Source organism: Mustela erminea, chromosome 12 (assembly GCF_009829155.1).
Source record: "Mustela erminea isolate mMusErm1 chromosome 12, mMusErm1.Pri, whole genome shotgun sequence".
NCBI classification, from domain to species: Eukaryota; Metazoa; Chordata; class Mammalia; order Carnivora; family Mustelidae; genus Mustela; species Mustela erminea.
Genome location: NC_045625.1, coordinates 69,172,181 through 69,197,499, shown reverse-complemented (window position 1 = coordinate 69,197,499; position 25,319 = coordinate 69,172,181). Strand labels below are relative to the sequence as shown.

General features: G+C 40.7%; 2 long non-coding RNA genes across 2 annotated transcripts in view; both read right to left on the bottom strand.

Annotated features, from left to right (window-relative positions):
- The window catches only part of LOC116570508, a 113,732-nt gene extending 97,230 nt beyond the window's left edge, over positions 1–16,502 (bottom strand). The window contains exon 1 of the long non-coding RNA XR_004277455.1: positions 16,440–16,502. This is a non-coding gene — a long non-coding RNA (uncharacterized LOC116570508). The remainder of the gene's footprint in view (positions 1–16,439) is intronic.
- Positions 16,503–17,186: 684 nt separating this feature from the next.
- Positions 17,187–20,297, bottom strand: LOC116570506. The gene is made up of 3 exons (XR_004277450.1): positions 20,249–20,297; positions 19,055–19,163; positions 17,187–18,076 (listed from the first exon to the last, which is right to left on the bottom strand). It is a non-coding gene; the product is annotated as an uncharacterized LOC116570506 (long non-coding RNA).
- Positions 20,298–25,319: the final 5,022 nt, after the last annotated feature.

The following is a 25,319-nucleotide window of genomic DNA, read 5'->3' as shown; positions in this document are numbered from 1 at the left end:
TTTTACAACTTGCTTTGTGTATTCCTTTACAAATTATTTTAGGTTTAGAAGATTTTTTACTACTTTTGTCTTTTAGCCTTTATATTAGCTATACGGGTGGTTTATCTACTACCTTTACTATATGTTTACATTTTCCAGGTTTTAAAATTTTCTTGTTTCTAATAATGGCCTTTTTTTTTTTTCAATTTAAAGAAGTTCCTTTAACATTTCTTGTAAGGCTTATTTGGTGTTGATGAACTTTTTAAGCTTTTGCATATCCAGAAAACTTCCTAGTAGAGCATGTTTGGTTGTAAGTTCTTTCCTTTTATCACTTTGAATATATTTTGCCACTCCCTTTTGGCCTGTGAAGATTCTGCTGAAAAATCAGTTGATAATCTTATGGGTGTTTCCTTTTATGAAACTAGTTATTTTTCTCTTGCTGCTTTTTCTCTAACTGCTGACACTTTATAATGTGTCTTGGTATGGGACTCCTGGTTTATCTTCTTGGAGACTTCCTAGTGTGATTCCTGGACTTGGATGTCTGTTTCCTTTACCAGGTTAGGGGAGATTATTATTCCTTCAATATTATTTCTTCCAATAGGTTTTCTCTTCCTTTATCTCTTTTTCTTTCTGAGGCCCCTTAAATATGAATGTTAAGTTGATACTGTCCCAGAGGCCTTTAAATTTATCCTCATTTGTTCATTCTTCTTTTTGCTGTTCTAATTGGCTAATTCCTACTACCCTGTCTTCTAATTTCTAATTTCTACTACCCTGTCTTCCAGATTGCTGATTTGTTCTCTGCATCATCTAATCTGCTATTCATTCCCTCTAGTGTATCTTTCATCTATTATCATATTTTTCAGCTCTAAAGATTCTCTATTTTAATTTCTATCTCTTTGTTGATGTTCTGTGTTCACCCATTCTTCTCCTAAGTTTGATGAGCATTTTAATGACCATTACTTTGAACTCATTATTGGTGGGCTGCTTAGCTCTATTTCATTTCATTTTTCCCCTGAGGTTTGTCTTATTCTTTAGTTTGGAACATATTTCCACATTTTTTACAAGTCCCTCTTTCTACGTATTGGGTAGGTGAGTTATGTTTCCTTAAAACTTAAAAGCTTTTTGATAAGCCTAGTTCTTGCCACAGTGGTTATCCACTATTTTAGGCAAACTTGAAGTAAAACAATTGAGTTTAATTGTGTTAGACAAGTGTTCTGGAAAAGAGACTTTTCTTACTCAGGGAAAACTCTGAGTGAGGGCAAATCAAAACAGCATTTCAAGTGGAGTCTTCCAGAGAACCACTAGATAAGTCACATAATGACAATTCTTTGAGACTAAGGCTTGGAAGAAGGTCTACCCATGTCCTGCCCTCCTATGGCTTCCAGACTGCTGGTTTTCATCATAATTTAAAGCTTTTTTAAGACCATGATGGAACTGGAAAAAGAAAGATGGGAGTAGTGGGAGTTAAAATGCCACAAAACTTTTTATTCTCATCTAAATACTGTTGTTTTTGTTAAATAAATGCTCCCCAAATTGCTGCAAATCTTTGATCACTTTCCAGAGTTCTGGAAGAGTCAATTCTAACAATTTTTGCTGATTTTTTTTTTTTGTTGGTTTTTATGGAGGAGAGAATTTTAAGAGGTCATTATTCCACCAATGTTACCTGATCATTTAGAAGTTTCTTTTTAGCTTTTCTTTGAAGAATGGACAGCAAATGGGCCAGAGTGGAAGCAGGGAGACCAATTAGGTTATTGCAGTAATTCAGATTATGTGATGGTTTGGGTTAGTGTGGTAGCAGTGCAGATGGTTAGTAATGATTAGACTCTAAACATATTTGAAGGTACCTGGTTTTGCTGATGAATTGGATATGGCACGTGAAAGTCTCTGAGCAGCGTTTGAACAACTGGAAGGATAGACTGCCCAAAAGAGAAGACTTGAGAATAACAGTATTTTACCTAAGTTGTTGGTATATATTGTTAATTAGAAAACTTGACAAATGGGCCCACCACTGCACTTTTAGGAAATATTTTGAGTTGCCACTTTGAAGGCAAGGAGCTCACCTGTCTTGGGGGAAAGAGAACCAAGGTCTCCTTGAGCTCCAGTCTGTCCAAATCTGCCTTTCTGGGGTGATGGACAGCTCATATGGGATGTGGACTTGTGGATGGAAAGTAATGGATGGATTCTCAAGTAGCTGCTCAGGGGAGTCATCCAAAGGAGCTCTTTAGAACAAAGGTAGAGCCAGGGCTGTAGCCCTTGATGGTGGATCAGGAGCCCAAACCAACCAACTTATAGACACCCACAGAAGGACGAGGGATGGAGCCATATTGTGAGTGAGAAACAGGATATAGTTTCTTGATGATTGCTTCATTCATTATTTTACCCCAGATATGTGGGATGTAGACATGTTGCCCCAGTGGTACAGGGTCAGGAAAAGTACAAGCTACTTGATGCCTTTTTCTTCCATAACACTTAACACAGGAAAGTGTCCTTACTACTTTCCTTATATATGTTTTTAACCAGACAGTGGGCTTTTGAAGGGAGACACTGTGCAGTAGTCTTCTCTCCATCCCCAGGGCCTGGTAGAATGCCTAGAACATAGTAGGACTAATATATATTTGTCAAATAATTGAATGGTGGCTATCCTGTGTTGTGGAACAGAGGCTAAGGAGAATAGGCAAAACAGGCAGAAATCTGAGGGTCTGGGTGAGGGTTCAGGGGAAGGTCGGGTGCTGAGGTCTCTTCCTTGAGTACATTACAAGAAGTTAGAACAACCAGAGCTTCATAGTTTTGCTCTTCCTAACAGCTTCCAAAGAAGACACCAAATTTGGGATTTTCTCAAAGTGCTACTTTTGGAAACCAACAAATAGTTTTGTTGTTGTTGTTGTTGTTGTTGTTGTTGTTTTTCCCCCTTTCCCTTTCCTTCTTTTTTCTGCCTGGGTTCTATTTAGGTCATAGATAATAATGAAACATCTTTGTACGTATGAAGGGGGAAATACCTCAACTTTCTGAGAAAAAAATGGAAAGTCAGAATCTTGTGGGTTGGGTCTTGGAGAGAAACATGGAATGAAGAGCAGGATGGAACCAGGGCAGTGACAGGAGGGGTTGCGTGGTATGTGGGAAGCTACAGTAGCTAGGTAGGTCCTCCAGTTACAGGCTGAGGGACAGGCGGAGTGTGTGTGTAGGGGGAGATACAGAGCAGTCTTGGGCCATCCAGTTTTTAGATCCATGCCCTGAGTCACAGCTGTAGACCTTAGCTTGCTTCTGGCCCCAGAACTGAGGAGCAGAGAACAGGTAGAATAAGAGTAGCAGAGCCATCTGAAGGCAGGGGAGGAAAGGCTAAGCTAGGGCAACCACATCCAGCAAGAACACTCCCAACGGCCCCTATTCCATTACACCACGCTGCTGAGAGGGGGGCCAGGATTGTTCCTAGAAGGCTAATGCTGGTCCCAGAGCTTCAATCCATAATTGGATCAGGAGAGACATTGTGTATAGGTCTCTCTGCTTCCAACGAGGAGCCTGGTAAAAGATATTCTTAAGAAGAGGAAGCAGGGGGTGCCTGGGTGGCTCGGTGGGTTAAAGTCTCTGCCTTCGGCTTAGGTCATGGTCCCAGGGTCCTGGGTTCGAGCCCCACATCAGGCTCTCTGCTCAGCAGGGAGCCTGCTTCCTCCTCTCTCTCTCTCTCTCTCTCTCTCTGCCTGCCTCTCTGCCTACTTGTGATCTCTGTCTGTCAAATAAATAAATGAAATCTTTAAAAAAAAAAGAAGAGGAAGAGGAAGCAGCCTTGGATATAAGGGACTATAAAGAAGGAGGGAATTTAGGGGGATTAAAAACTACATAGTCAAATTTTAGCTTCTGTACCTTGGGTGTGTGAGTTGGTTCCCATAAGTTGGAGAAGTTACCTAGAAAATCCTAGAATCTGTAGCTGTTACCGCCTCTAAGTACTTCTCCCTCTAAGTACTTTTAGGAGGGTCCTGCTGGCCCCCAAACTTCCTTTCTCTTTCCTTGGGGTAATTTCTTTGAGCTCTGCTATATCTTCCTGAAGTAGCCATATTATTACTCAAAAATAACCCTGCTACATGGGAATATCCAATATTAACTTTAGATTTTTTATTTTTTCAGAGTTGGAGGAATGCTAAATCCTTCAATTGGAGCAAACGGACTGAGCAGAGGGTCTTTCAGAGTTTCCGACTTCATGGTTTTCTAACAATAAAAATATACCCATCTGCCTTTTTTTTTAATAAAGCTTTTTTTAAAGATTTTATTTATTTATTTGACAAAGAGATCACAAGTAGGCAGAGAGAGAGGGGGAAGCAGACTCCCCACTGAGCAGAGAGCTCGATGCAGGGCTCCATCCCAGGACCCCGAGATCATGATCTGAGCCAAAGGCAGAGGCCCCAACTCACTGAGCCACCCAGGCACCCCCCCAATTGCCTTTATTCTAGGCTTTTGACCTCTTCCATCTGTCCAATCCTACCCTTTCCCACAGCTTCCCCACTAGCCTTTCATCTTGGGTATCTTTTCCCTGCCTGCATGACTTCTCTCCCTTCTATTCTTGAATACCACCTAGTTGGCTCCAAGAATCTAGTTCTTCTGATACACAGCTTTGCACGTAGTCCTGCCCCTGGCCAGCTGCTGGCCATCCCAGAGGCCCTTTGGCATAGTGCTTTGCTTTGGCCCAACAACATTAAATGTCAGTCATCTTTTCAACCACATTCATTTTTGGCTTCTCTAAACAGCATGGCTAGGAGATCTCTGGGCTCCAGCCCACAAGTCCTGCCAGAGGATTAAGTTTCCAGAAGTTTGGCCCCTAATATCCAGATCAAATTTAAATTGGGTGCAAACTGCTCCTTTTGCTGGAGCCCTCATGGGCTGCCGCGGCTCCTCCCCAAAAGTAGATCTCTAATCGTGGTTAAATATTTCGCAGTCAGGCTAATTCTAGCTCAAAGGAAAGAGTGTGTGTTCTTCCAGGGGAGAATTCTGTAAATAGTACCATCATCTGCTCCAAAGATCAGAGGAAGGCATGTGTTCTATACTCTTCTCAGACGTTCCCTTCCATATATACAGGACGGGGCTTCCTTTGATCTCTGCCTCTTTGTTTGATGAAGGTTTCCCTTTATTTGCAATTCAGCTTCTAGCAAGTTAATTTCCCAGTTTTTCCTGGCCATATGACTTTTGAAGAAGGATTACCTCCTGTCTATCAGAAGCTGACACTTCACACTTTCTTCTGCTATTCAAGGGCTGACTGCCGTCTACTCCCACTTTTCACCATTACTGAAGTGACCATAAAAAATAAAACCTCTTATTCTCCCCACCCTCTTGCTGGCTTCCCTGGTGCTGGGTCTGGGTCTTACAGGTACTAAGGGTAATCTGGCTCCAAATAGCCCTATCACTTCCTGCCTACATGAGCTTCGATGTGATATTTGTGTAATTCATGTGTATTGGTTTTTGTTTATAACACAGAACAAAATACCAGATAGGATAGTGTTGCACAGAAATAGAAATCCAGTAAATCTCTAGATCTCTGCTCTAGTATGCAGCAGAGTAATGATCAACACATTACGTGAGGAAGCTACTTAATAACCAAGAAGAATTGCCCAAAATAACTAGAAGAAATAGTGTCTGGCACTCATATAGAGTAGGGAATACTGCATGTTCCCATCATCCGTGATGAAAAGCTCATAATTTGAGGAGCTTTCACTAGAATACACAGAAGATTCTTGCTTCACATGTGGAGAATTATTAGCCCAACAATAAATTCTTCTCCCCTCTTTCCTAACAAATCTCAAAAGCAAGACCCAAAGACTCAAACTATTTCTAAGAAAACTAATTGTACCTCAGAACAAGCAAAAGAAAATTTATACGAATACAAATGTATCTAGCACCCAAGAAAGTAAAATTCATAGTGTTATCCAATTAAAGATTACCATTTAAAAAGTTACCATGCATATAAAGAAACAAGAAAATATGACACATAAGGTACTAAGGGTAATCTGGCTCCAAATAGCCCTATCACTTCCTGCCTACATGAAGAAAAATAAAACCCAGAACTGGCAAAGGTGTTGTAATTAAAAGCTAGGTACTTGGGGTGCCTAGGTGGCTCAGTCAGTTAAGTGTCTGCCTTCAGCTCAGGTCATGATCCCGGGGTCCTGGGATGGAGCCCTATATCTTCTCCCTCTCCCTCTGCATGCTACTCCCCTGCTTGTGCTCTCTCTGGCTGTCAAATAAAGTCTTAAAAAAAAAAAGCTAAGAACATTAAATGTGTTTTAATATGTTCAAAGATTAAGTAGAGATATGAAAGATAAATTTTTAAAAATTTCTAGGGGTTCTGAGTGGCTCAGTCAGTTAAGGATCTGACTCTAATTTTTTCACTCAGGTCATGATCTAAGGGTCATGAGATTGAGCCCTGCATCAGGCTCCGCACTCCGCAGGGAGTCTGCTTGATACTCTCTCTCCCTCTCTCTCTGCTCCTCCTTCCTGCTTGCATGCTCATTCTCTCTATATAATAAGTATATCTTTAAAATAATAAAATTTCTAGAGGTGAAAATTACATTGTATAAGATAAAAAATCGATATACTCTTGGTAAGACTAATAGCCATCATATGTTATAGAACACAAATTAGTGAATTTGAAGACCAAACAATAGAAACTCTCCCAAAGGAAACCCAAAGAGAAAAAAAGAACTTAAATAAACGAAAAGAGCATAAGCATCCTACTATACTTGCAACTGAAGTCCTCAACAAGAGGAAAGACAATAGGAAAAGTGGACCTCAGAGGTAGATATAAAACCCAAAACTATAAAATATCTAGATGGAAACATAGGAGCAGATCTTTCTGCCCTTCAGTTAGGTGAAGACCTCTTTGCTATAACACTAAAAGTGTGAGGCATAAAAGAAAAAAAAAATCAATAGAATGTGCTTCACTAAAATCAAAAACTTAGACTTTTCAAAAGGTACTGTTAAGAGAGCAAAAAGATAAGCCACAGACTGGGAGAAAATATTTGCAAAGTGCATATGATAAGTAATTCTACCTAGATGATATGAAGAACTCTCAAAATTCCATAGTAAGAAAACAACCTAGTAAAAATTGGATGAAAAAGTTGAAAGTTCACCAGAAAAGATGTATGAATGGCAAGCAAACACATAAAAATATCCTCAATATCGTTAATCATAAGGAAAATGAAAAATGAAGGTGGCTCAGTTAGTTGGACGTCCGACTATTGACTTTTGGTTCGGGTCATGATCTCAGGGTCATGGGATCAAGCTGGGGTCCCTGCTGAGCATGGAGCCTGCTGGGAATTCTTTCCCTTTGCTTCCTGGCCCCACTTGCATGTGTTCTCTCTCTCGCTCTTTCTCGCTAAACAACAAAAAAATTATTTAAGAAAACAAAAACTGACATCACTGTGAGATACCACTGCCCACTATTAAAATGACTACAACTGGAAGGACAGACTATACCAGCTGGTGTCTAGGATATTGAGAAATTGGAACTTTTACAGGTTACTCTTTCTTCTTTTTCTCTTCCTCCTCCTCCCTCTTTTTTCTCTCTCCCCCCTTCCTTTTTTTAATGGGCTGAGTTTATTTCACTTCTGATTATAATCAGGAAGTGTATATACACATCTGTCCAAGCAATTTTGCATGGTGTGGATTTTACAATAGGTATCATGCACAAGATTAAAAAAAAGACCCCAAAATGGAACTTTTAAAAGAGGACCCATCAGGGAACTGAGGTCCTGGGACCTGGAATATGGAGATAGAGAGGAATCTGGAGTCACAGCTAGAATCTGTTGTGCCTAGAACAAAAGCGACCAGAGCCATAAACCCATAGGAATGGTGATTTTGACAACTTGCCAGATGCTCAGTGTGGACAAAATGAGTATGAAGAACTCCAAGTTTTGCCTAGGGGTAGTTCTCATGCTTTTGTGGGCTTTCCCTCCAGAAATACCATCAGGTCCTTATGATGAACCTAGAAAGGTCTCTAGTGATAGTGGAAGAGTCACCACTGGGAAATCTATCTGAAGCATTCTTTATAGCGAAGGCTTACTCTGGTGGGAAAGAAAGACTTTATCAGAGCTTTTCCCAGGTGGTGAAAAGCATTCCTCCCACTTCACCCCCTCTAGCTTTCCTGTCTCATGTAAGGAAGAAAAGAGCTAAGGAAGGTCACAGCCCAGGGACAAAAAAACCCCTGAGATTTAACCATAATATTGGAATGCTCCTCCACTATACCGTACCACCACACAGACAGGACCCCAGTATCATAATAGTGAATTACAGCAGCAAGAGAGACATGGTCTCTCTTTGAAGTGAGGTACTTAAGGCAACCCGCTATAAACCGGGCAGGTGAAAACAAGAACCCTGGAGGAAGTGGAATCTTCTGGCACTTATAGCTACAGCAAACATCAAACCCTGCCCAACTGTCAGGCAGATCATCGTAAAAACTCATGCTAAAGATCCACCAGCAGCATTTATCTGATATGTCGTATCTGACTTTCATCTATACCCCAATGTTTATAGCAGTGATGGCCACGGTCGCCAAACTGTGGAAAGAACCAAGATGCCCTTCAACGGACGAATGGATAAGGAAGATATGTGGCCCATATACACTACGGAGTATTATGCCTCCATCAGAAAGGACGAATACCCAACTTTTGTAGCAACATGGATGAGACTGGAAGAGATTATGCTGAGTGAAATAATTCAAGCAGAGAGTGTCATATGGTTATCACTTAATTATCATATGGTTTCACTTATTTCTGGAGCATAACAAATAACATGGAGGACATGGGGAAATGGAGAAGAGAAGGGAGTTGAGGGAAATTGGAGGGGGAGATGAACCATGAGAGACTATGGACTCTGAAAAACAATCTGGGGGTTTTGAAGGGGGCGGCAGGAAATTGGGGGAGCCAAGTGGTGGGTATTAAGGAGGGTACGTATTGCATGGAGCACTGGGTGTGGTGCAAAAAAAAATGAATTCTGTTACGCTGAAAAGAAAAAACAAACAAACAAATTTAAAGCCTGATAAAAATGCAATAAAAAAAATAATACTCTGAGGAGCCTGAAGTATAACCTAAAGCAGGCATTAGAATCTGACGAAGATACACACTCGTGTTAGAATAATTGGACCGGGAGTTTAATTGCTTTATGTGATGGGGCTATGTGGTCAGCAGGGAGCCTGCTCCAGATTCTCTCTCCTTCCCTTTCCCCTGCCCCTCCCCCCACTCGCACACGTGCTTGTGCTCTCACTCTAAAATAAATACAATCTTTAAAAACAAAATCTTAAAAAAAAATTCTGTAGTTCAGACTAGTAGGATCTGAGCTCATGTGACCCAGAGAAAAAACTATACATTTCTACAGTTTCATTTCTGAAAATTTTCTATTTGACCATTCTGTTACTTAGATTTTAGCTTTTGCTTCCTGTCTTGTCTTTTTTTCTTTCATAAAAACAGAACAAAACAAAACAAAAAAGCGTATTTTGCTTCTCTTATTTTTCACTTTTCTTTCTGGTTCATAGAGATTCTGCATCAAGTCCCTCTGACTTCTCTCTTTATCCTCCCTGAGTTTCTCTACCCCCACCTCTAACTCTATCACCTTCCACTTTACTCTGCAGGGTAGTTGAGATCTGACCCAGTTTCTACCCCAAACTTTGGGCAAACAGAAACCAAGAATTCTAGCAGCTGGACAGCCTCTTCCTTAAGAGGCCACTTATACTTCCATTTGTAACTTGACCTTTTATATACTCCCTGCCCCAAAACAACTTGTCCAAGCATTTCTTTATGAATATAGTTTTCTTCCTGAAAGGAATTTTGATGTATTACATTTTCTCCATCTTGTGCCTTAAAATTCCACAGGAATCCATAATGTGGAAGAGTCTCTCTTATTCTTGACATATTCCATACCTAAATTGCAAGTATACCGTGGTTTTGGACCATGTGGCTATGGACACATTCTTAGCACTTGAACTTTGAGAAGAATTAAAACTCTTTTGGATGCATCTGCATCCAGTGTGACTTTACAGATCACAAAATGTTTGGTTTATAGGTGGAGATAGAAGAAAAAGAAGAAAAAAGAAGAAAAAGAGATGTTTGTTTTTAAAAAGCAAATTCTGATTCTTTATGGTTAATATCTTTTTCTGAAACTTCCAGATCCAATTTTGTTATTTTTGTTCAGAGATGCTGTTGCTTTGGTAGAACAGAAGGTTCTAGATAACTGACCAGGTTACCATGAGTCTGCAATGCCCTGGGGGTGCAGGACTGTGCGCCCCACCTGCTAACCCTTCTAAAGCAGTTACTGTGTGTCCAGCTCTCTTCCAAAGGATTTACAAATAAGAACTCACTTAAACCTCACAACTCTGAGAGAAGTGCTATAAATCATGTCATTTTAAAGGTGAGGAGATCAAGACAGAAAGACGAAACCACCTGCCCAAGGTCACACCTTAGAACAGCAAAGCTGGGCTTAGAGCCCAGGCCATCTGTCTCAGAGCCCAAGCTCTTCATCATCCTACTACAACGGTTTCTTCTCCAGGTATACCAGATGCTTTCATTATGCCTTTTAGGGACCACTTTGATGCTCTGGCTTTTTGTCATTATTATAAAAGCACTAAACCATCACTATCCTTATTATAGTTTTTTTTTATTAAATATGCAGTATTTTCTTAATATATGTTTTTATTTAAATCCCAGTTAACATACCATGTAGTGTCAGTGTCAAGAGTACAGTATAGTGATTCAACACTTCCATACAACACCCAGTGCTCCTCACAGCAAGCACACACCTTAATCTCCAGCCCCCACCCACCTCCCCTCTGGTAACCGTCACTTTGTTCTCTATAGTTAAGAGTCTGTTTCTTGGTTTGCCGCCTTCTATTTTTTTCCCCCCTTTGCTTGTTTTTTTTTTTCTTAGATTCTACATATGGGTGAAATCATACAGTATTTGTCTTTCTCTGACTTATTTCACTTAGAATTATGCTAACTCCATCTATGTCCTTGCAAATGGCAAGATTTCATTTTTTTTATGCCTGAGTTATATTCTACTGCATATGTCTGTCCATATGCATGTATGTATATACATACATATATATATACACACCATATATACATACACACCACATCTTTATCCGTTCATCAGTAAGTGGGCCCTTGGGCTGTTTCCATAATTTGGCTATTGTAGTTAATGCTGCTGTAAACATTAGGGTGCATGTGCTCCTTTAAATCAGAATTTTTGTATCCTTTGGGTCAATACCCAGTAGTGCAATTGCTGGATCATAGGGTAGCTCTATTTTTAACTCTTTGAGGAACCTCCGTACTGTTTTCCAGACTGGCTGCACCAGCTTGCATTCCCACCAACAGTGTAAGAGGGCTCCCCTTTCTCCGCATCCTCACCAACACCTGTTGTTTCTTGTGTTGTCAATTTTAGTCATTCTGCCACGTATGCGGTGATGTCTAATTGTAGTTCTGATTCACATTTTCCTGATGAGTGATGTTGAGCATCCTTTCATGTGTCTGTTGGTCACCTGTATGTCTTCCTTGAAAAAAATGTCTATTCATATCTTCTGTCCCTTTTTATTTATTTATTTATTTATTTAAGGTTTTATTTATTTATTTGACAGAGAGATCGCAAGTAGGCAGAGAGTCAGGGGGAAGCAGGCTCCCTGCTGAGCAGAGAGCCTCATGCGGGGCTCAATCCCAAGACCCTGAGATCATGACCTGAGCTGAAGGCAGCAGCTTAATCCACTGAGCCACCCAGGTGCCCCTTCTGCCCCTTTTTAATCAGATAATTCATTTTTAGGGTATTGAGTTTTACAAGTTTCTATGTTTTACATACTAACCCCTTTATCCAATATGTCATTTGAAAATATTTTCTCCCATTCTGCAAGTTGCCTTTTAGTTTTGTTGATTGTTTCCTTCACTGTGCAGAAGCGTTTTATTTGGATAAAATAGTTCATTTTTGCTTTTGTTTCCCTTGCCTCAGGAGACCTATCTAGTAAGAAGTTGTTATAGCCAATGTCAAAGAATTTACTGACTGTGTTCTCCTCTAGAATTTTTATGGTTTCAAACCTACATTTGGGTTTTTTTTTTTAAGATTTTATTTATTTATTTGACAGAGATCATAAGTAGGCAGAGAGGCAGGCAAAGAGGGGCGGGGAGCAGGCTCCCCGCCGAGCAGAGAGCCCAATGTGGGGCTCAATCCCAGGACCCTGGGATCATGACCTGAGCCAAAGGCAGAGGCTCAATCCACTGAGCCACCCAGGCGCCCCTACATTAAGGTTTTTAAACCATTTTGAGTTAATTTTTGTGTATGGTGTAAGAAAGTGGTCCAGTTTCATTCTTTTGCATGTTCAGGTCCAATTTTCCCAACACCATTTGTTGAAGTCTCTTTTTTTTCCCCCATATTCTTTCTTCTTTGTTGAAGATTAGTTGACCATATAGTTGTGGGTCCATTTCAGAGTTTTCTCTTGTTCTATGTGTCTGCTTTTGTGCCAGTACCATCATGTTTTGACCACTATATATAGCTTTGTAATATAACTTGAATCCAAAATTGTGATGCCTCCAACTTTGCTTTGCTTTTTCAAAGGTTGCTTTGCAGTTCAGGTCTTTTGTGGTTCCATACAAATTTGAGGATAGTTTTTTCTAGCTCTGTGAAAAATGCTTTTGGTATTTTGATAGGGATTGCCTTAAGTGTGTGAATTGTTTTGGGTAGTATAGACATTTTAACAACATTTGGTGTTCCAATCCATAAGCATGGAATGTGTTTCCATTTTTTTGTGTGGTCTTCAGTTTCTTTCATGAGTGTTTTCCAGTTTGCAGAGAACAGGTCTTTCACCTCTTTAATTAGGTTTATTCCTGGTGTCTTATATTTTTGGTGCAATTATAAATGGGATGGATTCCTTGATTTCTCTTTCTACTGCTTCATTACTAGTGCATAGAAATGCAAAATATTTCTGTACATTGATTTTGTATCCTGTGACTTTACTGAATTCATTTATCAGTTCTACAGGGTTTTGGTAGGGCTTTCAGATTTCCTATATATAATATCATGTCATCTGCAAATAGTGAAATTTCAACTTACTCCTTACTGATTTGGATACCTTTTATTTCCTTTTGTTGTCCGATTGCTGTGACTAAGACTTCCAGTACTGAGTTAATAACAGTCGTAAAAGTGGACACCCCTGTGTTCCTGACCATAGAGGAAAAAATGTTTGGTTTTTCCCATTTATCATCCATTGTGGATGATATTAGCTGCAGGTTTCTCGTAGAAGGCCTTTATTATGTTGAGGTGTATCCCCTCTGTCCCTACTTTTTTGTGGATTTTTCTCATGAATAGGTATTGTATTTTATCAAATGCCTTTTCTGCATCTATTGAAATGGTCACATGGTTCTTACCCTTTCTTTTACTAATATGGAATATCACATTGATTCATTTGTGAATATTGAACCACACTTGCAACCCAGAAGTAAATCCCACTTGATTGTGTTGAATGGTTTTTTTAAAGCATTATTGGGTTTTATCTGTGAGTATTTTATTGAGAATTGTTGCATCCATGTTCATCAGGGATATACTAAGTAATTATTAAAATAGCTTAATAATAAAAAGAAAATTTTATTAGAAATTTATCTCTTAATGTTACAAATGAGATTATTCTTTATTCTTTATCCATGGAGAAATACTACTACTGCTAAAGCACATCTGGGTTCAGTACCAACATATTTCTCATTGTGATAGAATTAAGTGCTGAGAAGACTTGATGACAAGTAGATGGAAATGGAAAGATGTGTTTATAGCAGAGCCACTCAATTCATGAACCCTTTACAAAATATTACAAAAACAACATAAGGAACTATAAACAAATGTAATTTTTATAACAACTTTATTGAGATACAATACACACGCCATTAAATCACCAATTTAACGTGTATGGTCCACTGATCTTTAGTCTATTCACAGTTATAAAACTCTCCCCATCACCAGTACCTAATTCCAGAACATTTTCATCACCTAAAAACTATACCTGTTAGCAGTCACTCCCCCTCCTCCCTGCTCCTACCCTGAGAAACCAGTAATCTTTCCTTTTTTTTTTAAATTTATTTTTTATTTATTTTCAGCATAACAGTATTCATTATTTTTTGCACCACACCCAGTGCTCCATGCAATCCGTGCCCTCTATAATACCCACCACCTGGTACCCTGACCTCCCACCCCCCACCCCTTCAAAACCCACAGATTGTTTTTCAGAGTCCATAGTCTCTCATGGTTCATCCCCACTTCCAATTTCCCCCAACTCCCTTCTCCTCTCTAACTCCCCATGTCCTCCATGCTATTTGTTATGCTCCACAAATAAGTGAAACCATATGATAATTGACTCTCTCTGCTTGACTTATTTCACTCAGCATAATCTCTTCCAGTCCCGTCCATGTTGCTACAAAAGTTGGGTATTTGTCCTTTCTGATGGAGGCATAATACTCCATAGTGTATATGGACCACATCTTCCTTATCCATTCGTCCGTTGAAGGGCATCTTGGTTCTTTCCACAGTTTGGAGACCGTGGGCATTGCTGCTATACATTGGGGTACAGATGGCCCTTCTTTTCACTACATCTGTATCTTTGGGGTAAATACCCAATACCGCTAAGGAAATGTCGAAAAACAAAAATAAAACGGGAGGCATCATGTTACCTGATTTCAAGCTTTACTTACTACAAAGCTGTGATCATCAAGACAGCATGGTACTGGCATAAAAACAGACACATAGACCAGTGGAACAGAGTAGAGAGCCCAGATATGGACCCTCAACTCTATGGTCAAATAATCTTTGACAAAACAGGAAAAACTATATAGTGGAAAAAAAGACAATCTCTTCAATAAATGGTGCTGGGAAAACTGGACAGCTATATGTAGAAGAATGAAACTCGACCATTCTTTTACACCATACACCAAGATAAACTCAAAATGGATAAAAGACCTCAACGTGAGACAAGAATCCATCAGAATCCTACAGGAGAACACAGACAATAACCTGTCCGATATCAGCCACAGCAACTTCTTTCAAGATATGTCTCCAAAGGCAAAATAAACTTTTAGGACTTCATCAAAATCAAAAGCTTCTGCACAGCAAAGGAAACAGTCAAAAAAACAAAGAGGCAACCCACAGAATGGGAGAAAATATTTGCAAACGACAGTACAGACAAAAGGTTGATATCCAGGATCTATAATGAACTCACACAACCCTTTGGAGTCAAGAAAGATTCCCCTTATACAGGGGCTCATTCTGCATTTTAGAACTCCTCCTGTGGTCTCTGATGTGCACCTCCTCGAGAAATGAGCGTCAGCCTCTGGAGGGCCCCAGATAAACTGTGGCCTATCTGGGCTATCTGGGTTCCGTAGAGGCTCCCCCAGACCTCCTGTCAATGGAAAGAGTCCCAAGCCACCACGGTCCCTTCCTCCCAGGTGGTCATGGCAGTGTGGCCAGAACAGGACTCTGCCTTGGCTGGGCAATGAGGGGCTCTACCCTGGTGGCTGAGCCTGTTTGTGGTGTTCCTAGACTGAAAGCCTATGTTTTATGGAAGTACCTTTTTTCTAGACACTTAGAATTTAGTAGGGTGTACTAGACAAATTATATGTTTAACTGGAAAAATCTAACTGCATTTCAAATTCTTTCTTTATATCTAGCTGGTATTTAAAAAGCCATTTTGGTAACTTCTGACTGGGTTTATACCTTAGGCAATTGAGACAGATTGCCTCTCTTTCCCACCTCAAGATGTTTAAAAAAATAAATAGCATTTAATGGGATTCTGCATGCCAAGGTTTAGGCTGTGACTGTAGGAGCATAAAAATGGGTTTGTATGGAATGGGAAGGTTAACAAGCCATCCCCCTCAACTCCCAGCCTCCCTCTCACAGAGTGGTCCTGGCAGTCCCCTTCCTGCCTGTCAATACTCAGGGTTGCCTCATTGACATGTCAGCACGGGGGGAGAAGAAGCCAGATGATTTTATGATCCATAAATGCAAGCACCAGACATGCTCCGAAATTCATTAGTGTTTGCCTGTCATTACAAATAGCCTGTGTTGTTTGCTTTCTGACTAGACGGGCGGACAGGCAGGGCCCAACTTCTGGGGCATGGAGGGCTGTGAAGCCCTGACTCTCTTGAGAAATGAGAGCTTAAAGCAAGTTTTTAATTTATGGCTGAAGATTGTTTCTTGCTCTTCAGTGTAAGTTTTGAAAGTTCAGATGTAGATCGGCTTTTCCTTCAGTGGAAAATGAGGTTCTTCTCGTAAAATGAGAAGTGATTTCTTGGTTTTTTTCAGCTCTAGTGGTTCGCCCCTTGGAATAGTTGGACAGAGAAAAGCAACTCAGAAAGAAGAGCTGGGTCCGGTAGGTCTGCTCACTGGGCGGGTTAAGAGGGAGACGCCAGCGCACCTGTGAGGGCAGGTAACACCCTCCTCACCTCCCGCCCGCCAACCCACACACGCACCTGGGCATGAATTTGGCCTCGTCTCCAAGTCGCGCCTGGAAGTCCTGCCAAGCCTGCCCGGCGCTCGCCCGACCCCAGGGTCTGCCAGCGCGTCCCCGTCGCCCTCGTCCTCTTGGCTGTCCTCGGGGTCGGGTCCCACCTGGGCTGAGGCGGACGCGGGCTCCCAGGGAGCCCAGCCTCGGTGCCGCCCCCCGCGGCAGGACCCACGGAAGCCACGCGCGAACTCCTGGAAGGTGATGGCGCCGTCGCGGTCAGCGTCTAGCCGCTGGAACACGGCCTCGGCGTCGGCCGGCCGCACACGCAGCTCCGCGCACAGCGCGCCGAACTCCTCGCGCTCCAGGCGCCCCGAGCGGTTCGCGTCGCAGGCAGCGAAGAGCGAGCGCAGGTGGGCCAGCTCCTCCCGGTCCCCGTCCGCCTCCATCCCGCCCGGTGAGGGTAGCCCAAAGGGCTCCAGGGGCAACGGGGCGCGCGGCCCGCCAGGGCAGCGGTGACAGCGGGAAGTCCGGGGCCACCTGCTGCTGCCGGAAGCCCCGGGAAGTCGACCTGGTCCAGCTGGTTGGGCCGCTTGCAGGAATGTCCGGGCGGGGCGGGGCGCTCCAACGCTGCTCCTGCCGGGCCCTCGGAGCCGGACTCCGAGTACAGCGCAGCAGCGGCCGCCGGAGATTGAGCGCCCCGCGGAGCGGCCCTCACACTTTCCGCTCGGCCTGACTCCGCCCAGCCAGGTAGGAGGGGCGCGCGGCACGGACTCCCACGCCTCCGGAGCCCGCTGTCCCTTCTGTGCCAGGCTCCATCCGGCCCAGCCCGGGTTGGGGCCTCTTGGACTTGGGACACCCGGCCAGAACCGGGGCTTCAGCGGTAGCGTTTGCCAGGGTCTTTGGAGTGAAACACTGGTTGCTCAGGTAAAGCAAAGGGCTAGCAGGAGTGTGAAAAGCTACCTGGACAAAAAGAGCAAAGGAGGATAGGGGTAGGACTCCCAAATTGGTTAATGTTGTGAGTATTTCAGTCTCTTGTAATTGCGGAACTTTGGTAAACGTCTGCATATACAAGTTTTCTTGCAAACTAATCTACGAGATTTACCAGAACACCCCATTTTCTGGTTAATACACATCAGAAATCACATAGATCCCTGCATCCGAATAATTTTTCTCGGTCCTTGTCTCCACAACCTGAGAAAGAATTAGTAATCAAAATCCTTTGGCAGGCAGCGACAGTTAAAAACTAGGGTGATTTTTAAAATTTTTTTACATAAATCTTAGGGAAATCTTATGTCCAAGTGCATGTTACCCTTTGTTTTTAAACACTTACTTTAGCAGTGCTATTGTTTCTTTAATACTGACTGCTTAATGGGTAGTAGATCTTAAAAATTCGATCATTTTGATATTTCTTTTTTTCAATCTATGATAATTTTGTTTCCCGGGAGACATCTGGCAATGTTTGGAGACATTATTGGTTGTCACAATTTGTCAAGGGAAAGATCTGGATTATGTAATTAACATAATAGCTCCTTATTATCATCACAAAATGTGAATATCAAACTTAATTTTCCCCTCTTCTGTCTAACCATACCATTTCCCAGCCTTCATGGAAGAGTTGGATCCTTCTGTTCCTACAATAAGTTTCCACAATTTCATTGTGACCTGTTCACAAAGATATTACTTAGTATGAATTATGTCAGCTCAAATAAACAAGGCACAGGAAAGCCCCCCCCCCTTTTTTAAATCTATGGTTTTACTTTTCAAGTTCTATTCTGTCTGGAATTTGGTTTGGGTCAGTTATGAGTTATAGAATTAACTTCACTATTTTTACTGTTTTTCTAGTTGTTCTAACACTGGTTATTCAACATTTGTGGAGGAATGCCATATATTTAGGGTTTTGGAAAATAATGTAAATTCCATTATATCTTCTAAGTTCTCAATTCATATTTTTTAGTAATAAATTATTAGTTAATTTTTATAAGACATAGACAATCAGCAAACTGAATTTCCTCAAACTGTTCCATTATTTTGTTCATTTTGAAACCTAAAAAGTTCTGAGGTTCCATACAGAAGTATTTGTTCTATGGATTCCTCTATTTCCTGGAAGATTAACTCATTACAAAAATCTCAGATTTCCTCCAAGAAGTTCAGATTTCACATGAGGAGACTAAGGTTAATCAAATAATTCTTGAAATATGGGACATCTGAAATGGTAGTTTCAACTCCAAAAACTCCTCGAATGTTTTTCTTTCCCTGGCTTGTCTATCATTCAGGTAAAGGGTATCCCAAGGACAGAGGCCAACATAACTGAAAAGTATCTAATATGCCTCAAGTATTTTTTCCTGAACTCTCAATGAGTTTCAAAGTACAAAGGAACTAATATGATTTTTGTGCTATATGAGAAGTCATGAAAACTTGGTATGGTCTTAAATGAAGTTACCAGAAGCTTTTTTCTGGGAAATATTTAATGATGGCAAGAACTCTGTGTTGATAAAATGGAAACAACACTGAGAATTTATAAATAATAATAATATAAACATTAAATAATAAACCAATGCACAGCTGATATCAAGTTTTCATTTTGTGATGACATTTAGGACTGAAAGAGAAACAAGTGGACAAAAATCAATATTCTCTTACCATCTACAGTTTTCGCAGTTTTTGAACCACATCCAGGGTGACATTCTTACAGAGACTGAGTTTCACATGTTCCAAACTAATGTGACAATAATTAGCCAATGAATAAACTCTGGAAAAGAGAATGAGAACAAAAAGTTATGAGAATAGATAGTAAAGTGTACTTTTTAACGAAGTTTTCAAAAACTCAGCCCCCAAATTTACCTTGGCCTTGTTCACTAACCCCACACTATCCCTCCTCCCCTACCAGTCCTGCCCTCCCATCCAGACAGAGACTGCAAATATAGTTCCCTAACAGCAGCACATGCAGTGAACACACCGAATAAAATTTCCAGACAAAAACAAAAAACAAAAAAAGTAAAGAAGAAATGGGCAAAGATCTAAAGATTTCAGATTCTACTTGGAGATACTTAGAGAAGGGGTAATAGTAGATAAATCCAGAGGGTTATTACAGTGTTGCCATTTTGATGGGTATTTAGTAATAATAAAGTAAAAGTGATCGTTATCTTAACATCTGGCACCAGACTTACTCCCAGAAGGGACCTGTCTTTGTTTGGGCTAATACTGTGCTAGACGTTTGTAGGAGGAAAGGGCCTGCAGAACAACATGTGATAGTTCTGCCACTCTTCATGGACAGGGATGGGTTTTTCTTCCTCCTGACAGCTGGGTAAAGACCGTGGAGTGGGGAGAGACAGAAGGCAGAAAATGGGGCGAGGCCAGAGCCGGCAAGGTGAAGTTGAAGGGACACTTGAGGATGAGGGAAGTTGTTCTCTTTTGTGATCTAGGCCTTTCTTCGGGTTCCCTGAAACATTTCTACTGAGGTTTATTTCACTCACAACTGAGATAGAAGAAGAGGCTGAGTCACCATTGTGCATGTGAGAGGGAGCAGGACCCCAAGAAGCACAAGACAGGAGGGGACCTGAGAGTGTAAGTCTCACTCCAGGATTTGTCAGAATCATGAGCATGGAATTTTGGTAACTTTGGAGAGGTTACCTAGATCTTGGGAGTAAAATGTCTTCTCCCAGGACAAGGGATCCATGTATAACCTAAATTGAGCGAGAGCACACGGAAGGAGGGACAGAGGGAGACAGAGAACATCTCCAGCAGACTCTGCTCTGAGCACAGAGCCAGAGGTGGGGCTCAATCTCATGACCCCAAGATCATGACCTGAGCTGAAATCAAGAGTTGGATGCTCACCTAAGTGCCCCACACCAGTCTGTGTTTTCACAAGTCTTCTGAGGGATCCTGATGTACATAAAAATTGAGAATTACTGGTCTTAACGATGGTTCACAGCCTTGGCCACACAGCAGATCCATCTGTGTTCTGATGATTAGCAAATATGGATGCCAGAGAATCATTGTCAGTGATTCTACCAATCTAAACAAATTGTACTTCTAAGAAACAGATTACCGAAAGTAAATCTATAAGTTAAAGTAAAAAATCTCTGGGAAGCAGGATTTTTTTACTGACCTTCTAGTTGGCTCCCTAAAAATAGTAATTATGCTTTAACAGAATCCATGTTAAGTATTTGTGCCCTCTAAAAGCATTAATTCTTCTATCCATTTCAGACTCTTCTGTTAGGCTAGTTACCAGGTCTCCGTTTAAAATTGGGGGACTGTGGGAAGGCAGGTAAGAATGGGGAATAGCAAGAAGGGGAGAAAGTTAGGGCAAGTAGGTTTGTAGCAAACATATTCCCACTATCCCCAGAACTGTTGGGAAATGGGACAGTCATCAATGTCAGAAACATGAGATGGTCCCATGGAAATAAAGCCATGCCAACATTAAAAGCAAAGGAACTTTCAAACTTAAATGCTAAGTATTATCATCTTTGCTCTCTAGATATATACCCAGATAGTATGTGTGGCCTGTACTCACTATCAAAGATGATCTGGATGGGGATATTGAATATTTCACATAGCATACCATGGAGAGGTCTCCTAATGTTAACAAGGGCAAGGGGAAAAGCCTCCCTGATAGACCGTCCCTGAAATAGAAACAAACTGTCCCCGAAATAATTCCCCATGTTTAATACTGGTGAAAGCACATATCTGTAGTAAGAAATCTATGCTTTTCAATGTTAAAAGAACATTACACATACAAAAACCTTGACAATTTCTGTCCTCCGCTTTAAAATAGATATTTTCTTAGGGCACTTGGGTGGCTCAGTCAGTTAAGCCTCTGCCTTCTGCTCAGGTCATGATCCCAGGGTCCTTGGATCAAGTCCCACATTGGGCTTCACTACTTGGCTAGGAGTTTCGTTCTCCCTCTCTCTTTGCCCCTACCACTGCTCAACTCATGCTCTCTCCCTTTCTGTCTCTTTCTCAAATAAATGGGTAAAATCTTAAAAAAAAAAATGTACACTTTCTCTAGCTTTCAATTAACAGAAAATTTGGAGGACTTTAAATGTCTTTATAATCTCCATAAATATTGAAATTTTGATATCTCTTTGGGTTCCACTGAATGATTAGGCCAGTGCTCTCAAGTCTTCCCTATAATAATTATGAAAACTCAAAGTTCTTTACAATGGGTTTATTCAAACCGAATAATGATAATTTTTACTTTCTAAGAAATAACCACCTTAAATAAGTAGCATGAGTGTATACATAGTGAATAATACTCATTATTTGAAGAAAAATAATTTTAATAGTATTTATAAACAAATAATAATGCCTAACACAGAGTGCTTTTCATATTCTGGGCTCCTAAATCTTTTCCTGAGTTAAGTCACTTAGTCCCCACGAAGACCCTAAGGCAGGACCTATCATTTTCATCTTCATATTACTGATGAGGAAAGTGAGGCACAGAGAGGTTTAGTATCTCATCCAAGGTCACCCAGCTGGGTGAGAGCTGGGGTTTGGGCCAGGGAATTGGGCTCCAAAGTCCATGCTAAATCAATCCTGCCTCTCAAATGAAACAAATGATTTAGACTACTTGCCCAAAAGAATTAAATGAGTGTTTTCCTGAACGTTTTAGTTAGAGATCTTATCGCTTCACAGGAAAAAAAAAAAAAAAAAAAAAAGTAATCTGCTTCTCATTCCTGAGTGTCTATCAGTAAATGAGTTGGCAAGACTCTGTTTGATAATTGTTCCTGTTCATTTCTGGTCCAAACCTCAATGATAATATAAAAACCACAGGACGCAGATCCAGGTTTCTGTTGTGTGTTTTCATGAACATGAGAACAGTGTTTCATGTTTTCCTCTAAGGAAACAAGTTCACTACCATGAGGAAGGCAATGTAAGGACAGGTTTCACATTGCTGTAAATGTTTCTCTCAGACTATTCAACCACTTTCGGAAGTCCCCATCGCTTTCAGAATAGAACATTCTTTTCTCCTACAATCAAATAAATCCTGCTTAGATAGGCTTTGTTGTGGAGGTACCCGTGCACTGAGAGATGCAATAAAACAATAAGACACCCACTCATGTCGTATATTTGCCTACTTGATCACCTCTCTCTAAATTAAGCTACTGAATGGCTGGCTTGGGGGCAGTAAACAAGGCAACATAACTGGTTTTGAATTCACATTTGAATTAACTGAATGTTTTATTGGAGACAAAGTAATAGAAAAGGCAGATCCTGAGGCAGCATGAGGCAGATAATCCAGTAAGAGTGCCAGGAGAGCCAACAAAAATGGGGGTGTTGCCAGAGTTACCAACACACACACACACACACACACATACACACACACACACACACACAGAGCCTACAATCTCCATGTCAGTAAGATAGTGAAAACCAGCAAAATAAGCTCTCAAGTCTGGGGTGGTTCTCTCCTCTGTACTTTAATTAGTATGATCCAGCCTTTGGAGATAAGCCAGAATGAAAAAAAAAAAAAAAGTCTTTAATTCTGCCTGTTAGTAGGTTCTAGCCTTATGAAACCCTCTCTGAAGTGAAGCCTCTGGTACATATCAGTGTAATTAGAGACACAACACCCTTCTACTGTGAAGGTAGTCTCCTAATTAGGGACTGACCTGAGCTGTGTATCTTTCATGCAGGCCCCCCGCCAACAGTAACACAGGAAAGACTCGGGTTCCAGTCAGTCACACTTTTGTTAGTTCTGTATCACCCAGACAAGGGACTTTTGTCTCAGAGACAAAATCAGTAAAAGCTAATAGTGGCTTATCATTAGCCTAGCACACTGTATATTCACTTTATATTTTGTTATATTTCAGTCAGACATTTATAAGTGAAATCCAAACACGTATAGTAAGATGATCAGTGGGATCATAAGAACAGTCTTTATCCAGATAGTCACAGATAAAAGACAAAATGAAAGAAAGGTCAGTGGGGTGCGGGGTAGTTTCCATCTGTAACGTGGCTTAAGCATAAATAAAAATTGGGCCTGAAGGAAAAGCAGGCCTCAAGGCTATAATGAAGTACATTTGTGATGTCTTCCTTTCTATTCTGTTCTACTGATTTTTCCCATGTAGAGATCTGTAGGATCTGACAAGCGTCCTCTGTCTACCAACTGCGGCAATCCATTATGACGATCATAGACAGATGTGATTAGCAAGAGGGATGATATTGGTGAAGTTGCAAAGAGGAGAGGAAGCATGTCGGTTCTGTAAATCCAGCAGAAGTGTGTGTGGGCCCAGTGGTCTGCTAACCCAAGGGCATAGATCTGTGGTAAATACTGTTGTAAATGAATGGAAAACACCAGGGTAGTTTGAATTCATGTCTATTTTACATGCCCCTCTTATTTCCATTCGGACCCATTTCCAGACCCTGCATCTAGTATATATATGCAGTTCCACAGGAGGAAACCAAGTATAACCTTTATATTTTTCACAGACCAACAGGGGGGTCACACCCTAAAATACCACCGCAAAACAAATGAATTCGATAAAAAGGGCTTTGTGTGTGCTTCTCTCAAACTGATAAATGATTGTCTCATATATTATCTTTAATCAGAGATTTTAAATTCAACAGATGTTAACTAGACTTATTGTGGTGATAATTTTGCAGTATATACAAATACTGAATTTTTATGTTGTATGCCTGAAACTCATATAATGTTAGTTATCAGTTAAACTCCAATAAAAAAAAATAAGTAAATCAAGCAACTTAGCTCTAGAAAAATAGGACAGTATGTATTTATCATTGTAACACATTGTAAAGTATGTATGTTTTATACATATTCATGTATTCTACTTTAAAATGTATTCAGTGTATCAAGAAAACCTGAGAATCACCTGGAAAACTTTTCATGAAATGGTACCCTGGAACAAATATTTAACAACATTTTTAAAAAACTGATCATTAATACCATAATATCTATAAAAGAATATTTCCTAACCTATGGAGCTACACATATGTATGTTTCTTTTTTTAAAGATTTTATTCATTTTTTTTAAAGATTTTACTTATCTATTTGACAGACAGAGTGAAAGACACAAGCAGGTAGAGCAGCAGAGGGGGAGAGAGAAGCAGACTCCCCACCAAGCAGGGAGCCCGATGTGGGGCTCGATCCCAGGATCCTGGGACCATGACCCAAACCGAAGGCAGTTGCCCAACCATCTGAGCCCGCAGGCCCCCCTAAGATTTTATTTTTTTGAGAGAGAGAGAGACAGAGCATGAGTAGGGAGAGGGGCAGAGTAAAAGGTAGAAGCAGGCTCCCCAGTGAGCAGGAAGCCTAAACAGGTCTCAGTCCCAGGTCCCCAAGATCACAACCCTGGGCAGAAAGCATCCGCTTAGCTGACTGAGCCACCCACGCACCCCCCAAGATATATGTTTCAATAATACAAGGGAAACCCCCCAACACAGAAATAAATAATGCAAAATACCATTTAAAAAGGGGGAGACTGCTTTCCCCCCTTCCTCTGCTGCTCCCCCTGCTTGTGGTCTCCTCTCTCAAATAAATAAAAATCTTAAAATAAATATATTAAAAACATTTAATGTCAAGAAGCATCATCAAAACAAATCAAAATAAGATACGCTGTCCATAACATTGGTTCTGTATGTACCAGAGCACTGAGGTCTCCACTGGCGAGGCAAGGCAGGCAGGTCCAAACACTGCTGTTGGAAGAATGCACTGTACAGCCTTTCCGAGAACACTTCAGCAATATTAATTTGAAAGCCTTAAAAATGTTAATTTCCTAATTTTTTGAACTAGTAATTCTATTTTTTAGGGCTTTCTATGAATGAAATAATCAAAGATGCAAATATTTGCATACGAGGATATTTTTTACTATGTTATTTTTTATAAAAAAAATCAGAAGCAGTCTCTATGCCCAACAATAAGATAATTTTTAAATTAAGTATATCATAT